The sequence below is a fragment of the Leptodactylus fuscus genome, chromosome 5 (assembly GCF_031893055.1).
Source record: "Leptodactylus fuscus isolate aLepFus1 chromosome 5, aLepFus1.hap2, whole genome shotgun sequence".
In the NCBI taxonomy this organism is placed as follows: Eukaryota; Metazoa; Chordata; class Amphibia; order Anura; family Leptodactylidae; genus Leptodactylus; species Leptodactylus fuscus.
In genome coordinates this window covers 170,150,689-170,165,319 of record NC_134269.1, presented here as the reverse complement: position 1 = coordinate 170,165,319, position 14,631 = coordinate 170,150,689, and the positions used below count along the sequence as shown (strand labels likewise).

General features: G+C 45.2%; 1 pseudogene; it reads right to left on the bottom strand.

Annotated features, from left to right (window-relative positions):
* Nucleotides 1-2,238: 2,238 nt before the first annotated feature.
* Nucleotides 2,239-2,328, bottom strand: LOC142205600 (U2 spliceosomal RNA; annotated as a pseudogene).
* Nucleotides 2,329-14,631: the final 12,303 nt, after the last annotated feature.

Below are 14,631 nucleotides of genomic sequence, written 5' to 3'. Positions count from 1 at the left end.
TGACGTCACGTCCAACTTTGCAGATGTCGAGGAGCTTCGTCCGTCCGCTTCGACAGGGCAGTTGAAATCCCCCGGCAATACCACTGCCCTGGTGGTGACGAGCTGAGTGCGCAGGACCTGGAAATGCTCCAGTCGCTTGGCCTACATGGGGGAAGCGTACACGTTGATGAGCCTGAGAGGCTCTCCCACCCAGGTGCCGTCGATGACCGCAAGACGGCCACCGACGAGCTCCTGGACGGATTCAACAGTGAAGGCATTCCCCCTAATGAGGACAGCAATACCTGCGGACTTACAGTCGCCCCCACCAAACCAGTAGGATGGACCGTGGCTCCACTCCCTGCACAGGTGATGGTATGATCTGGAAGAAGGAAGGGAACACTCCTGCAACATAATAACGTTTATACTGGGCATGGAAGCAAAAAAAGCAAGCACAGTCTGACGTCTCCTCTTCTCTCTCACGCTTCGCACGTTAATGGAAAGAAAGTTAATTCCTGCCATGGTGAAAAGGTAAAAGGGTTAAGTTAACAGTCAGAACGATACAGGCTAGTTACCACTCCCATCGCTGATGTCTGGGCCCAGCTCCGGTGTCCCGAGGCTGAGGCCGCACATTTCCTCCAGCTGCTGGACAGTGAGGGCCACCGCGCTCGCAGGTCCTTCCCCAACCAGGACGGCCGCGATGTCGTCATCCAACTCCGCGACGTTCTCCTGGGAGGGCTCGTCCACGATCTGGCAGACCCTCCTCTCCAGCTCGGTGGCCTAAGGGATGGGGTCCCTGTGGTCATCCGCCTCAATAGCATCCTCTGCGACCTCAATGGCGATCTTCTTGGAGGGATCGTCGCTGGGATCTTCTCTCTCCTTCCTCTTCTTGGGCTGTTTGGGCGGCTCTTGGACGACAAGAGGTCGAGAGGGGAGGGGGGGGAGTCCTCCATAGACAGTACCGAGGTAGCTGGAGGGGGGTCGGTTAGTGCTACCTCGGTGGGAGGGAGGGTGGGGATTTGGGTACTAACGAGGGTGTCCACCAAGGTTGTGGAGGCTACGGGGAGGGAAACCTCGGTGGAGGTAGGGGGGGGAGACGATCTCTTACCGTTACCCTTTGCCGGTGCCTTCTTCTTCTTCCCTTTGTCTGGACCCGGTTTCTTCTCTGTGGCCGCCTGGGCTCTAGCCTGGGACCCGGAGGGTCCGGCCTGAGCCGCTGGGGCCTTGGAGGCCTTCGCCGGTCCCGCCTTGGCCCCGGCAGAAACCACGGTGGTAGGGGGCTGTTTGGCCACGGAAGCCCAGGTTCCCAGCTTACAGTCCTTGTAGACGTGGTCCGCCAGTCCACACAGGTTGCAGGTCTTTGCCTTCGGACAGTCCTTGGTCTCATGGCCTCCCACTCGGCAATTCCTGCAGGCGTCAGCTTTGCAGTCCTTCCCTTCGTGCCCCTTCTTTCTGCATTTCCGGCAGGTCTGCGGTAGGTCTGGGTAGAAGATCAGACCGGTGCTGTTACCTAGAGAAAAAGACTGAGGGAGATGCCTTACCTGCTTGGTGCTGCTGTCTCTTCCCAGCTTGACCACTGCCGACCACTTTCCAGTCCAGTAGCCCGCCTTGTTGAGTATGTGAGAGGGGTCCCGCAGTACCGTACAGAAGCGGCTCAGGAACAGGGCGATGTCTCTGCCTGGGGTGTGCGGGTTCCTCATTGTTACCGTGATCCACCTCTCATCCATCTGGTCAGGACATCTGCCCAGAAAGTCTGCGAAGGGGGACTCCGGTGCCACCGATTTGACCGCCTCCCAGTAGTGGCGGCAGATCTCCATGCTGGCGAAGGTCACGTAGAATAATCCCGTGACGCAGCTCTGGATGCTCAGGGTCTCGGAGGCCAAGAAATCCTGGTCTGCCAGCATCTTCTGGCAGAAGACGTCCTTGGTCAGGTCTGGGCGCCTCCCGTCTACCTCCTTCAGCTTAAGGACCACAGTCTGCCGCATCCAGGGCTCCAAGGCTGGAGGCCCCTGTTTTGGCCGACTGGGTCCACTAGGCTCGGAGGAGGCTTCAGGGCTGGCGGCACCGGTTGCTGTCTTCTTTCCGGCGTCTTCCTGTGGAGCAGCAGCGGCAGCCATGATCTCCTGGGTAGTCGCCATCTTCTCCGTCTTCTCCTGGAGAATCTTCTTTAGCTCCAACGTTGCTCGGTCGTCTTCAGCTGCTGCTCCTCGTCGTCCATGTGTTCTGTCACTCGTCGACAAGGGGCTCGCCTTCTCGACCTCGAACTGGTCGGATTCAAGGGTTCTCTGGTATCAGATAAACTGATAAGAACAGATACTAAACTTGATCTTAGCCAAAAGGCCGAGAAGCGGACAAGTATCATATTGTCCTGTATAAATTCTGCAGGCATTGTCCAATTCTGCATGATGTGCACAGTGCTCTACAACCCCCACTGAGTGCATACATTGCTCAGTTCATACATTACTTAGTCTATACAGTGCCCAGAATGCTATACATTGTCCATACAGTGCCCAGAATGTTATACATTGTCCATACAGTGCCCAGAATGTTATACATTGTCCATACAGTGCCCATAATGTTATACATTGTCCATACAGTGCCCAGAATGCTATACATTGTCCATACAGTGCCCAGAATGCTATACATTGTCCATACAGTGCCCAGAATGCTATACATTGTCCATACAGTGCCCAGAATGCTATACATTGTCCATACAGTGCCCCGAATGCTATACATTGTCCATACAGTGCCCAGAATGCTATACATGTCCATACAGTGCCCAGAATGTTATACATTGTCCATACAGTGCCCAGAATGTTATACATTGTCCATACAGTGCCCAGAATGCTATACATTGTCCATACAGTGCCCAGAATGCTATACATTGTCCATACAGTGCCCAGAATGCTATACATTGTCCATACAGTGCCCAGAATGCTATACATTGTCCATACAGTGCCCAGAATGTTTTACATTGTCCATACAGTGCCCAGAATGCTATACATTGTCCATACAGTGCCCAGAATGCTATACATTGTCCATACAGTGCCCAGAATGCTATACATTGTCCATACAGTGCCCAGAATGCTATACATTGTCCATACAGTGCCCAGAATGTTTTACATTGTCCATACAGTGCCCAGAATGCTATACATTGTCCAGATAGAGCCAAACAAATCATTACTTGATACAGTTAGATCAGTGGACAAATACCGCCAGTGCGACAGAGCACACACTGCTATAAGGCGCTATTCACATTACCAATATGCTCAGGCTAGTGCTACCTGTGATCTATAAAAAAGTAGAGCAGGGTAGATTGGAAACATGGCTCCATTTCAATGGGTCTCTGAAATAAACAGGATGCCACACTGGTGCTGTTCCACTTGCGACTAAACATGGCTATAGATCAGCGCAAGCATAGAGCAATAGATATAGTAGAATATTGTCCAATCACGTACAACACAGCAATTTATCAATCCCTCTACGTCAGTTTTTTCATTTGGGAATGCCTAGCCCAACATACTCACTATAACCTATGTCAGTTTTCTGGTATGAGTTATAAAAAGAATGTACGTCAGTTCCCAACTAGCAAAGATCTCCATTCTGGTGCTGGGACGTCCAACTGATTTATGAAGAGGCTCTTCAACCATCACCTGTTCCCTGCGCCATATAGGGCCTTTATAGAGACTGGCCGCAAAATAACGCGGCGTATACGCTCCTAACTCCCATTGAAATGAATGGGAGCATTTTGAGCGCGCAATCTGCTGACACGTGTATATGTGCCAGATTGCGCCCCACATTACATCGTGTGAATGCACCCTTATACTGATACTGCTATAGACACACTCCAAACTAGAGGGATTTTCCAGCTCTTCCTGGAGACTCCCAGTCATTCCTGGGAGAGTTGGCAAGTATAACTATAAGGTACGATTAATGTAAGGGGGAATTCAGAAGCCAGTGTGTGGTTTGGGTAAGATGGATGTAAAGTTGTGGAAGTGCAATAGCAACTCTGGACACTCATGCTTTTGAAGTAGCATTTAGTATTTCTATTTAAATACTTTGGGATGAAAGTATTTAGTATTTGTATTTACACGTGTCAGCAGATTGCGCGCTCAAAATGCTGTGAATGTGAATAGCGCCTTATAGCAGTGTGTGCTCTGTCGCACTGGCGGTATTTGTCCACTGATCTAACTGTATCAAGTAATGATTTGTTTGGCTCTATCTGGACAATGTATAGCATTCTGGGCACTGTATGGACAATGTATAGCATTCTGGGCACTGTATGGACAATGTATAGCATTCTGGGCACTGTATGGACAATGTATAGCATTCTGGGCACTGTATGGACAATGTATAGCATTCTGGGCACTGTATGGACAATGTATAGCATTCCGGGCACTGTATGGACAATGTATAACATTCTGGGCACTGTGTGGACAATGTATAACATTCTGGTCACTTTATGGACAATGTATAGCATTCTGGGCACTGTATGGACAATGTATAGCATTCTGGGCACTGTATGGACAATGTATAACATTCTGGGCACTGTATGGACATGTATAGCATTCTGGGCACTGTATGGACAATGTATAGCATTCCGGGCACTGTATGGACAATGTATAGCATTCTGGGCACTGTATGGACAATGTGTAGCATTCTGGGCACTGTATGGACAATGTATAACATTCTGGGCACTGTATGGTCAATGTATAGCATTCTGGGCACTGTATGGACAATGTATAGCATTCTGGGCACTGTATGGACAATGTATAGCATTCTGGTCACTTTATGGACAATGTATAGCATTCTGGGCACTGTATGGACAATGTATAGCATTCTGGTCACTGTATGGACAATGTATAGCATTCTGGGCACTGTATGGACAATGTATAGCATTCTGGGCACTGTATGGACAATGTATAGCATTCTGGGCACTGTATGGACAATGTATAGCATTCTGGGCACTGTATGGACAATGTATAGCATTCCGGGCACTGCATGGACAATGTATAACATTCTGGGCACTGTGTGGACAATGTATAACATTCTGGTCACTTTATGGACAATGTATAGCATTCTGGGCACTGTATGGACAATGTATAGCATTCTGGGCACTGTATGGACAATGTATAACATTCTGGGCACTGTATGGACATGTATAGCATTCTGGGCACTGTATGGACAATGTATAGCATTCCGGGCACTGTATGGACAATGTATAGCATTCTGGGCACTGTATGGACAATGTGTAGCATTCTGGGCACTGTATGGACAATGTATAACATTCTGGGCACTGTATGGTCAATGTATAGCATTCTGGGCACTGTATGGACAATGTATAGCATTCTGGGCACTGTATGGACAATGTATAGCATTCTGGTCACTTTATGGACAATGTATAGCATTCTGGGCACTGTATGGACAATGTATAGCATTCTGGTCACTGTATGGACAATGTATAGCATTCTGGGCACTGTATGGACAATGTATAGCATTCTGGGCACTGTATGGACAATGTATAACATTCTGGGCACTGTATGGACAATGTATAGCATTCTGGGCACTGTATGGACAATGTATAGCATTCCGGGCACTGTATGGACAATGTATAGCATTCCGGGCACTGTATGGACAATGTATAGCATTCTGGGCACTGTATGGACAATGTATAGCATTCTGGGCACTGTATGGACAATGTATAGCATTCTGGGCACTGTATGGACAATGTATAGCATTCTGGTCACTGTATGGACAATGTATAGCATTCTGGGCACTGTATGGACAATGTATAGCATTCTGGGCACTGTATGGACAATGTATAACATTCTGGGCACTGTATGGACAATGTATAGCATTCTGGGCACTGTATGGACAATGTATAGCATTCCGGGCACTGTATGGACAATGTATAACATTCTGGGCACTGTGTGGACAATGTATAACATTCTGGGCACTGTATGGACAATGTATAACATTCTGGGCACTGTATGGACAATGTATAACATTCTGGGCACTGTATGGACAATGTATAGCATTCTGGGCACTGTATGGACAATGTATAGCATTCTGGGCACTGTATGGACAATGTATAGCATTCTGGGCACTGTATGGACAATGTATAACATTCTGGGCACTGTATGGACAATGTATAGCATTCTGGGCACTGTATGGACAATGTATAGCATTCCGGGCACTGTATGGACAATGTATAACATTCTGGGCACTGTGTGGACAATGTATAACATTCTGGGCACTGTATGGACAATGTATAACATTCTGGGCACTGTATGGACAATGTATAACATTCTGGGTACTGTATGGACAATGTATAACATTCTGGGCACTGTATGGACAATGTATAGCATTCTGGGCACTGTATGGACAATGTATAGCATTCTGGGCACTGTATGGACAATGTATAACATTCTGGGCACTGTATGGACAATGTATAGCATTCTGGGCACTGTATGGACAATGTATAACATTCTGGGCACTGTATGGACAATGTATAGTATTCTGGGCACTGTATGGACAATGTATAACATTCTGGGCACTGTATGGACAATGTATAACATTCTGGGCACTGTATGGACAATGTATAACAATCTGGGCACTGTATGGACAATGTATAGCATTCTGGGCACTGTATGGACAATGTATAGCATTCTGGGCACTGCATGGACAATGTATAGCATTCTGGGCACTGTGTGGACAATGTATAGCATTCTGGGCACTGTATGGACAATGTATAACATTCTGGGCACCGTATGGACAATGTATAGCATTCTGGGCACTGTATGGACAATGTATAGCATTCTGGGCACTGTATGGACAATGTATAACATTCTGGGCACTGTATGGACAATGTATAACATTCTGGGTACTGTATGGACAATGTATAGCATTCTGGGCACTGTATGGACAATGTATAACATTCTGGGCACTGTATGGACAATGTGTAGCATTCTGGGCACTGTATGGACAATGTATAACATTCTGAGCACTGTATGGACAATGTATAGCATTCTGGACACTGTATGGACAATGTATAACATTCTGGGCACTGTATGGACAATGTGTAGCATTCTGGGCACTGTATGAACAATGTATAACATTCTGGGCACTGTATGGACAATGTATAGAATTCTGGGAACTGTATGGACAATGTATAACATTCTGGGCACTGTATGGACAATGTGTAGCATTCTGGGCACTGTATGGACAATGTATAACATTCTGGGCACTGTATGGACAATGTATAGCATTCTGGGAACTGTATGGACAATGTATAACATTCTGGGTACTGTATGGACAATGTATAACATTCTGGGCACTGTATGGACAATGTATAACATTCTGGGCACTGTATGGACAATGTATAGCATTCTGGGAACTGTATGGACAATGTATAACATTCTGGGTACTGTATGGACAATGTGTAGCATTCTGGGCACTGTATGAACAATGTATAACATTCTGGGCACTGTATGGACAATGTATAGAATTCTGGGAACTGTATGGACAATGTATAACATTCTGGGCACTGTATGGACAATGTGTAGCATTCTGGGCACTGTATGGACAATGTATAACATTCTGGGCACTGTATGGACAATGTATAGCATTCTGGGAACTGTATGGACAATGTATAACATTCTGGGTACTGTATGGACAATGTATAACATTCTGGGCACTGTATGGACAATGTATAACATTCTGGGCACTGTATGGACAATGTATAGCATTCTGGGAACTGTATGGACAATGTATAACATTCTGGGTACTGTATGGACAATGTATAGCATTCTGGGCACTGTATGGACAATGTATAACATTCTGGGCACTGTATGGACAATGTATAGCATTCTGGGCACTGTATGGACTAAGTAATGTATGCACTCAATGGGGGGTGTAGAGCACTGTGCACACCATGCAGAATTGGACAATGCCTGCAGAATTTATGCAGGACAATATGACACTTGTCCGCTTCTCGGCCTTTTGGCTAAGACCAAGTGTAGCATACATTCTGTTCAGTGTTTGTGTGCTGCCAAGGGTCTTAGCCGGAGGTGCCCCGGGTACCCTCTACTCGGCCTTGCAGGGAAAGTCAGGTTTATAGCCTGGCTGGAACTGCATGCTGCTATAGGGTTTGAGGCTTAGTCCCGGGGCAACGAGGAGCGATCACCTGGATAATCTATTGATTTTCGCAGGCTTGGCTGAGACGGTGGTGGTGACCATGGAGCTAAAGAGGAAGAAGTTCTGCTTGCGGTTCTTCCCCAAGAAAGAGGCTTCCTTGGACGCTTGGGATGAGACGATGATGGCTAAAATCCTGATGGATGATCTGATGATGACCAGAGATGACGTCCTTGCGATGCAGTGGAATTCCGCCAGAGGTTCTTGTGATGTCACATTCAAGTCGGAGCTCCTATGCTCGGAGGCCTTCCGGAGGTGGAACGAAGGAGGTTTCGTTGGGATCAGGAACCGAGTGGCTTGCTTGACCTCCTTGCAAGGCGGATGGAGGACATTGGTGGTATCCATGGACGACCCGTTTGTGACGACTTTGGAAATTTTGAACTTTGTGAAGTTGTGCGCACCGGTATGCAGATTCAAGAAAGACTTGTTGAACAAGGTTGGTTTTTGGACTGGCAGAAAGAGGTTCTCCGTCTGGATTAAAGAGGAGGACCTAAGCCGGTTTGATGGGGACATTGAGTTCGGTGCAAACACTGGATATTGTTATTGGGAGGGTCTTGGTAAAAGATCCTCCAGTATGGACAAAGTAAGGACTGATAAAGAAGAAACAAAGACTGATTGTAAGGACTTTGCTTTTGATTCAGGACCCAAGATGGGAAAAACAGAGACTGTGTGTGGGACTCAAAAAACAGAGCCTAGCTCTGAGGTTTCTCTTACAGATTCACCTTCAATGCGGAGGGTGGGGGAAGCTTTGTCTTATGGGGGGTTGTGTGAATTTAACACAGAAAAATGTTTGGAGGAGGTTGTACCATTTAAAAAAGTATGTAAAATGAAGGCAAAGGTAATTGAAATAATAAAGGTAGAAAAAGCAGAATATTGGGATGGGATAGAGGCAGATTACAAAAAGCCTAGTGAGGAAATGGAAGATGCTTTTTTGTTTAAAACAATTGAAGACCAGGATGCTTTGAGAGGGGAGTTAGAAAACTTTAATAAGGAAAGATATCATGCAATTAGGGAATTTCACCGTGATCATGAAGGTTTTTTTGATAGGTACTCAATTAATGACCCTTTGGCTAGGGTAGTATTAGATCAGACATGTTTGAGTGAGGTTCATATGACTACGTTATTTCTTCTTGCTATGCAGGGAGGATATCCAACAAGTGTTAAGGGAGAAAATCATGGAGGTAAATATAGGAAAAGTGCAGAAGCTCAGGAGGAAATGGAAAAGAGATCGAATCCATGGAATTAATATGTTGAAATATGAACATGTTGAAAAGTGCAGAATATGATGTGATATGTAAACAAGTATGTGTTTATGTGTAAATGATTTATTTTTGTATAAAATGTTAAGTTGATGTGTATTGATAAAATGTTAAATAAAGATGCTACCCTTTGTGGTAGATTTCAACTTAAAAAAAAATCTGTTCTTATCAGTTTATCTGATACCAGAGAACCCTCGAATCCAACCAGTTCGAGGTCGAGAAGGCGAGCCCCTTGTCGACAAGTGACAAAACACATGGACGACGAGGAGCAGCAGCTGAAGACGACCGAGCAACGTTGGAGCTAAAGAAGATTCTGCAGGAGAAGACGGAGAAGATGGCGACTACCCAGGAGATCATGGCTGCCACTGCTGCTCCACAGGAAGACGCTGGAAAGAAGACAGCAACCGGTGCCGCCAGTCCTGAAGCCTCCTCCGAGCCTATATCCCAATACAGTCCATTCACTTTAGGGGGGGTGGGGGGAACCGCCTGACATTTTCTGAAGCAAAAACTGCTCCAGAAAAAGCTCCAAAAAACATCTCAAGGTCAAAAAACCGCTTCCTAATTAGGAAGCAGCATATAATACTGTGTAGGGGCCACTGTGCAGTATATAATACTGTGGGGGAGCCACTGTGGAGCATATAATACTGTTTGGGAGCCAATGTGCAGTATATAATACTGTGTGGGGGTCACTATGGAACATATAATACTGTGTGGGGACCCTTCACTATTCACATCACATGCAGCTGTTATATATTATAAATATGGCCATAGGAAAGTTCTGGGTGATGTACAAGAGCGACATCAACAGGTCCTTTAATTATACCTTTCAAACAACTAGAGACACAGAGTATAAAAATTACATAACTTTATTAATAAATATCACATTAAACAGTACATCAACAAACAAGGGAGACACACATAGGGAAAAAGATAAATTTCCCCATAGAGTAGCGGAAGAATACCAAAAACCCTCCCACCAGTCAAAGGCTGAGTCAAACCCCAAACATGATATATAAAAGTGCAAGAACAAGAATCACAAAAAGAGGAATATAATCCCTAATTAAATACTTGATATTACACACCAATCATAGGCCAGGGGACTAAAATACACATGTCCTCACAAGAAAAGAGGCACCCCAAATAGGGTCACCTTAATACATACCCGTAGGTGTAGACATATTCTCTATAGGTACCAATATATTAATGGAGAAAGTAACACAGGGGACTCAGTCAGAGACTGGTAGGACCATGGGAAACGCCTGACGCGCGTTTCGCCTTCACTCGGCTTCGTCAGGAGGCTGGGCCACTGTGCAGTATATAATACTGTGGGGGAGCCACTGTGGAGCATATAATACTGTTTGGGAGCCAATGTGCAGTATATAATACTGTGTGGGGGTCACTATGGAACATATAATACTGTGTGGGGACCCTTCACTATTCACATCACATGCAGCTGTTATATATTATAAATATGGCCATAGGAAAGTTCTGGGTGATGTATAAGAGCGACATCAACAGGTCCTTTAATTAGTTAGATTCGGCACAGGATGTACACCAATGACATCACGGTGCGCCTGCACAGACAGCGGCAGTGAACACTGTAGCACAGAATTTTTTTCTATGTTTCATTTTCCCCAGCCTGCTCTGTGAGTTGTCCAATTCCTGGATAACCCCTTTATGTTCCATTTCAGAATGCAAAGGTTTAGTTTTACCATAAAGGCAATTCCTGGGCTTTCTAGGACCTGTTCATTTAGACCATTATCTTGGTGCTGTAAGACCACTAAGGGTCAGTATACTATAATTGTGCAAGATGAAATTCCTCATTAAGGCCAGGTCCCCACGATGCAAAGAACACTGCATTTTACAGTATGTGCAAAGTGAATGGGATTCTAGCTAATCCAATCCACAAATTGAAGAAAAAAATTGGCAGCATTTTTGAAAATCGCAGCATATCAAACAGTGGCGTAAATAGGAATGGCGGGGCCCCGTGGCGAACTTTTGACATGGGGACCCCCCCCCCCCCCGACCGTTACCGACGCCGAAGACCTCGACCGAACCCCTCCTACGCATTCCTGCGCGCTCTATTATGCCCCATAGTGGCCCCTTCACACAGTATTATACCCCATAGTGACCCCTGCACACAGTATTATCCCCCATAGTGCCCCCTGCACACAGTATTATCCCCCATAGTGGCCCCTGCACACAGTAGTATGCCCCATAGTGGCCCATGCACACAGTATTATATCCCATAGTGGCCCCTACACACAGTATTATCCCCCATAGTGGCCCCTGCACACAGTATTATCCCCCATAGTGGCCCCTGCACACAGTAGTATGCCCCATAGTGGCCCATGCACACAGTATTATCCCCCATAGTGGCCCCTACACACAGTATTATCCCCCATAGTGGCTCCTGCACACAGTATTATCCCCCATAGTGGCCTCTGCACTCAGTATTATGCTCCATTGTTGACACCCATAAACAATTATTATACTCTGGGGTTTCAGACCCCAGAGTATAATAATCGGAGACCCAGGGGGAGAAAAACATAAAAAATACTGTGTTACTCACCTATCTCCCGTCTCCTACGCTGTCGGCCTCCGCAGTAGTCGATCTTCAATGACGTCAGACGTCACATGACCTGGGACGCAGGCCAGGTCATGAGACGTCAGTCGACTAGGCCGAAGTCTGCAAGGATCGTGGAGATGTAAGTAACAGTGTTTTTTATGTTTCTTACCTCTCCCGGTCCGCCAATCATTATATTCGGGGGTCCAAAAAGACCCCCGAGTATAATGATAGCAGCGGTAGCGGCTGTCACTGGGCCCCTAATGTCCCGGGCCCTGTGGCAGCTGCCTCTGCTGCTATGGTGGGAGTTACGCCACTGATATCAATTATATATACGGAAACAATAACGTTTTCCACATAGGTATAGCAGGGGCAGAAAGTCCACAGCGGATAACTCTGCGAAATCACAAAAAAAAAAAAAAAAAAAAGCTACAGTTACTGTTGCAGATTTTGCTCTGGCTTTTTGAGCCAAACCCAGAGTGGAGTAAACGCACGCTCATTTTGGCAGAATACACGTGTAAAGAATACACGTGTAAAAATAAGACTCCCATTGACTTCAATGATAATTTTTACATGTGTGAAAAACGCGCCAGAAAATGTGACGCATATTCTTTACACGTGTATTCTGCCAAAATGAGCGCGCGTTTACTCCATGTGAATGGACCCTCTATGCGAAATATATAGTTAACACTTACACCTGTCTGTTCTATTCAATCCACTCCTGGCTTTGGCTCCAAAAACCACAGCAAAATTTACAACTTAGACTAAAAATTATTTGTGTTTAATATGTAGCTGGATGCTTTTGGGATCAATTGCCAGTTTGAACTGGTTTTAATATCCATCTAAAATGAGGATTCACAGATAGAAAAAACATGCTGTTTAACTTCATCACTGTATTCCTATCTATGCATCCGAAGAATCATTGCAGAGTGCAAATCCAAGAGTTAGCGACTGCTTAACCTGCCTCATCCTATTAGCATCAGGCTCAAAAACAATGGTAACCACAGATGCAAACTGCTGCTAAGCTAAAGACACCCCCGGAGCCATCAGCAAAGGGGGACATGACTTTGGGATGGGGGGACCAATAACTCCTGCAGTTTCTTCTTTGTGCAGTAGTTGAGTAGATTTATACAGACTGGGTCAGCTTTAAGAATATATCGGTGTATATTCAGCTTTAGTGTATATACAGCTGTAGGAGTATATATCTGTGTATGTTCTGCTGTAGGAGTGTATATCTGTATGTTCTGTGTAGGAGTATATATCTGTTGTAGGAGTATATATCTGTGTATGTTCTGCTTTAGTATATGGTGCTTAGTGTGTTACTGTAGGGAGGGAGGAGTTAGGAATAGATGTCACTTCCTGTCTCACCCATCTTGGGACATCCCATATCCAAAGTCATGTAATGTAGAAATGTCATATCATAACAGGCCTCAAACCAGATCTGCTAATGCTAATACATATTTGGCCTTTTTATAGTTCCCTACCTTCTCTATGGCTTTAGATCACTGGTCAGAGTTCACAAGGTTACGTTTGCTTAATATGGCTAAGCCCCCACATTGCAGAAGCACAGCTTTTTTTGTTGCAGATTTTGTTGCAGTTTTTGAGCCAAAGCCAGGAGTGGATTGAGCAGAAAGTAAAATGTATAAGAACTTCTATATATTTCCCATTGCTTTGTAGCCATTGCTGGATTTGGCTGCGTTTCCGCAATGTGGGGCATCAACCTAAATGTTTCAGCATGGAAACATAAGTTGCAGAGTAGAGATGGGGGAACCTCATGAGATTCATTTCGATGAGCAAGTTCTGTTGCTCGAGAGTTGTTTCGATGAGATGTTCTCTTTGATGAATAACTTGTTCGGCATCAATCAGAGGTGCTATTATTAAGCTCTGGGGTCTCTTTAGAGTATAAGTAAAGTTCCAGGGGGTGCAGCAACATAACATAACAAACAGTTATACTCACCCTGCTTTCCCTTCCTGAGCATCCGTGTGGGCCCCTGACATGCTTTCTTGGCCCCTGGATGATGTCACGTGCCCTGAGGTAACTGCCGAGACCAATGATTGGTCCTCAGTGGTCACATGGGGTGTGTTGATGACACTGGGTGTAATATTCTTTAGTGGGTGACAAAACCCAAACGTTTGGGGTTCTGATTTAGCCTAATGCTTTTGGAAAATTTGGGTTGAATCTAGTTCGCTTATCTCTATTACAGAGATATGGATACTAATATGAGAAAGAACAACCAAACAAGAGTACAACAGACACTCAGCATAAATGTCACTGATACTATGACACAAATTCAGTTTAAAATAGTAATATTTATTATTGAACAGTAAGTAAAATCACATACAAAAGAGAAAGGAGGATGCAGTACTCATACACGATAATGGAGTCGGCACAGCCGTGTCCACATAACTCCCTATAACAATCTCATAGGTATATAGCATGGGGATTCAACTCTTAGTAAAGTAGTATACATGTGGTACTATACTATAGTCCATAAACAACATGAAATATACATATACATAGAAATTGTACTAGCAGAGTTGCACAATAGCCCATGCCAAAGGGTAAGTATGCATGTATACATAAAGTCCTACAAGTCATCAAAGTCCATATATAAGATGTAATGCTTTACCCATAAT